The sequence below is a fragment of the Octopus sinensis genome, linkage group LG3 (assembly GCF_006345805.1).
Source record: "Octopus sinensis linkage group LG3, ASM634580v1, whole genome shotgun sequence".
Taxonomy (NCBI): Eukaryota; Metazoa; Mollusca; class Cephalopoda; order Octopoda; family Octopodidae; genus Octopus; species Octopus sinensis.
Window position 1 is genome coordinate 30,958,585 of NC_042999.1, and position 5,000 is coordinate 30,963,584.

The following is a 5,000-nucleotide window of genomic DNA, read 5'->3' on the forward strand; positions in this document are numbered from 1 at the left end:
TTGCTGATGTAATGAAACACAAATAAGATGAGTTCTCCACCTCTCCTTGCTATGACCTGCCTAAGTACTTCTCAGTACATTCATTCAAACCATGGAAAGCAAGCATAAAATGATGTTGTTTACAATATTGATGACAACGAAAACAAAGATGATGATAATTACAACAATGCTGATAATGTTAATGGCAATGATGATAACAGCATTTGTGGAGAGAGCTTAATGATGATGATGATGATGATGGCTTGTAAACGTTTTTATAACAAATTAAATGAGACAACTGAATAAGATAATTAAAGCACATGTTTATTTGTTTTTGAGCATATGCGAGTGCTTTTATATATGTGTATTCTTATTTGGGTATATGTCTGTACATTTATACGTATATTTGGGTGTGTGTGTGTCCATACACAGATGTGCTTATATATTTGCTGTTTTTTACCTGCACTAAAAATTTTATGTATATATTTTATCTGTTTGTATATGACATTATATACCTATGTCCATGCATGTGCACATGTATATAAACATATATATTTGTTAGAATATATAAGCATATATATGTATGCGTATATATATACATATGTATGTGCGTGTGTATATATGCATGTATGTATGTATGTATCTATCATTAGATATTTGTATCTCTAAATATGAATGTCCGTGCAAATATGTGTATGTATAATTTTGTGTTGTGCTTATAATTTCGCATTTGAAATAGTGTGCAATATTTTGTACATCTCATAGGTCAAATCCATTTACTAGAATTTTACCTATGAAATTTACTGGGATTTGACCAACATCAACGCCATTAGTAAGGTAATAGTTGGAGAGTTGTCTTTTCAAAGTGCACCAGTGCAAATTTGAAGTTAGATACAGGCCTTTGTAACTAGTCTAGGGGTACATTCACTTATGTTATAAATTATATGTATATGTATGTACTTGGTACTTATATTTGAGCTACTATTAGTTTCATGCTCTGGAAACACAATATACTGGCAAAGTTATATATATGAAAACTTCTGTATATTTGAGTTTGAAAGATAACTTGGAAACACAATGTTAGATATAGAAACTAGCAAGTTTCTTGTGTTTTGCAGCATGAAACTAACTGCAGATTGAATTTAGATATTGTGTACATTAAACTATATTAATCTCTCACTGGATGGAGTACTTTGTTTATGCCACTAACAGTGGAAGAGTAAATTACATATATAGATGTGTGTGTATGTGTGCATTTATTTGTTCTAAATATTTCATATACACTTATTTTGGAGTTTCTGTTAGATTAAAATTAGGATCTTATATAAACTTGCTTATGTTATAATTGCCCAATTATATACGCTGATATAATAACAAATGGAAAATTGTGGTATTATAATTATTTCCTATTTTGATCCTCAAGGTCATATTGATATATGCTCATATTAAAGTGTAAAAATTATATATGTTAAACAGTAATACACAATAATATCTTGTAATATATGTAGTTACATAAACACGCTACACTATAATATCCAACAACATTATAAAGCATATATAATTATAGATACACAGCAGCATTTCCTAAAATATAGATAAATTGCTATATGCTACATGGGAATATATAGTTTATAATGTATAAATTGACCATATATAAATACATTGCAATAGTTTATAACATATGGATATATATTACATATGAACATATTGTTTCATTTAGATGAGATATCATCCTCATTCAATGTCTGTCTTCCATGCTGGCATGGGCTGGACAAGTGGCTGTGTGGTAAGTAGCCTGCTTACCAACTACATGGTCCTGGGTTCAGTGCCACTGCGTGGCACCTTGGGCAAGTGTTTTCTACTATAGCCTCGGGCCGACCAAAGCCTTGTGAGTGGATTTGGTATGCGGAAACTGAAAGAAGCCAGTCCTATGTGTGTGTGTGTGTGTGTGGTGTGTGTGTGTGTATGTTTGTGTGTCTGTGTTTGTCCCACCAACATCGCTTGACAACCGATGGTGGTGCGTTTACATCCCTGTAACTCAGCAGTTCAGCAAAAGAGACCGATAGAATAAGTACTAGGCTTACAAAGAATAAGTCCTGGGGTTGATTTGTTTGACTAAAGGTGGTGCTCCAGCATGGCCACAGTCAAATGACAAACAAATAAAAGAATAAAAGAATATATTACATAGATGCTATATTTATTTCTCCTTATACTATTGCTGTTGATACCAGATCAGTTTTAATCTAATTGTCATATGATCCATAGTGTTCTAACAATATTCCCGTAGTTTTGTTAATCTATCACTACATTTTCAATATCACATTCTTTTTTTTTTTTTTTCATGGTAATAAGGTGTAGTCTGAAGGTATTTGGCTGTAATTTCTAGGAGATCAAGAAATTGCACAGAAGCCTTGCTTTCTATACATATCCTTGTTAATTCTTGCTATGTCTCTTCTACTTGTTCTGCTTATAAATTACTGCCTACTTCAATAGTTTTCAGAACCATTGAGAAGGCATTCATTGATCAGTGATCTGCCAGAAATGAATTCTTTTAACAAATCAAGTATACAGAGACTGTAGATTATTATCTCAAACAGAGATACTATTCCAACTAGTACACTACATCCAGCCACAGAATCCTTGCCAAAAAGAGAAATATACAAGTGAAACCTTATCATCCAAACCATCTGGGGGGTTAATAATTTGGATATGAACTGATTTGGTTCATGCCAACCTATCCAGCTCATGGAAGGTATTGTAAATTAAACACATAGATAATGATTATGATATTTGGTCCTTTGTTTGGCAAATGGTTTTGTATTTAACCCTTTCACATTTATATCAGCCATATCTGGCTTCTCATACTTGCCCTACACTGTCATTCTAAAGGTAAGCAATCACAGCTAAAATCTCAAAGCTACAAGATAATGTGTGAATATTTAAAACAGGAGTGGCTGTGTGGTGGCGCAGGAGTGGCTGTGTGGTAAGTAGCTTGCTTACCAACCACATGGTTCTGGGATCAGTCCCACTGTGTGGCACCTTGTGCAAGTGTCTTCTACTATAGCCTTGGGCCGATCAACGCCTTGTGAGTGGATGTAGTAGACAGAAACTGAAAGAAGCCTGTCGTATATATCTATATATATATGTGTGTGTGTGTGTGTGTGTGTGTGTTTGTGTGTCTGTGTTTGTCCCCACAACATCGCTTGACATCTGATGCTGGTGTGTTTATGTCCCTGTAACTTAGTGGTTCGGCAAAATAGACCGATAGAATAAGTACTAGGCTTACAAAGAATAAGTCCTGGGGGTCGATATGCTCGACTAAAGGCAGTGCTCCAGCATGGCCACAGTCAAATGACTGAAGCAAGTGAAAGAGTAAAAAGAGTAAAAGAGTAAATAAGTATTGCATTTGACAGAGAAGTCTGAATGTTAAAGGGGTTAGAAGTGATAGAATATGATGTATGCTTATACATCTCTTCCAGAGTATTTCTGGTGCATTAAAATCTATCTCTGATGAAAATCTGGTCAGGTACATTGATGATTTGCCATTTTCTTCATAATAATAATGTTAAAAATTGTTTCTCATATAGGCACAAGGCCATCAGTTTTGGGGGATGTCAAGATTTGACAATGCCATTGGCCCTCCAATACTTAACGCATACTTTATTGACCCGCTGAGAGATGAAAGGCAAAATTGACCTTACCACCCCAGCAGTATTTGAATTAAGAATATAGCAAACCAGAACAAAAATATTTCAAGGTATTTGTCCTGCAGCTTGAATGATAGGGGCATCAGATGTAGGTAATTTAAAGGGACAATAATAGCAGAAAGTGTTACAACCCTAAACTTTTGAGATGCAACTTGATGTCTACCAATCAAATATTAGCAGAACTATAGCAACAAGCTTAAAAAATAAAATAAATTCGCCCTTTTAAAGCCTAGTCAGGCTCATAGGCCCAGTTTCCCAGTTCAATAGCGTATGTATTCCCCAGCTGGACAGAACGCCTGTCCATCGCAGTGTTACTCATTTTTGCCAGCTGAGTGGACTGGAACAACATGAAATGAAGTGTTTTGCTCAAGAACACCACGGGTCGCCCGGTCCAGCAATCGAAACCACAATCTTATGATCATCATGCTGACACCCTAACTACTAAGCCACATGCAAGCTTAGTGGATTATAATTAGAATCATAATTCTTTCTACTAATGGCACAAAGCCTGAAATTTGTAGGGAGGGGACGACACAATGACATCGATCCCGGTGTTTCACTGGTACATAATTTATCGATCTCAAAAGGATGAAAGGCAAAATCAACTTCAGCAGAATTTGAACTCAGAATGTGGCAACAGGCCAAATATTGCTAAGCTTTTAATCCAGTGTGATAAAGATTCTACCAGCTTGACACCTTAGTAATAATAATATAATAATAATAATAATACTTTCTACTAAAGAAACAAGGTCTGAAATATTGGGGGGATGTGACTAGTTGATTACATTGTCCCCAATGTTTCACTGGTACTTAATTTATAAGGCAGAGAGCTGGCAGAAATGTTAGCACGCCGGGCGAAATGCGTAGCCGTATTTCGTCTGTTGTTAACGTTGTGAGTTCAAATTCCGCCGAGGTCAACTTTGCCTTTCATCCTTTCGGGGTCAATAAATTAAGTACCAGTTACGCTCTGGGGGTTGATGTAATCGACTTAATACCTATGTCTGTCCTTGTTTGTCTCCTCTATGTTTTGCCCCTTGGGGTAATAAAGAAATAGGTAATTAATTTATCAACTTTGAAAGGATAGAAGGCAAATCTGACATTGATAGAATTTGAACTCAGTACAAAGCGACAGGTGTAATACCACTTAGCATTTCATCTAAGTATAAGCACAAGGCCTGAAATTATATGGACAGGGGCCTAGTTGATTACATTAACTCCTGTGCTGAAGTGTTATTAATTTCATTGTCTCTGAAAGCATGAATGAAATAATAATGCTAATGATAACCAAGACAATAATATTTAAAATAGTAATCT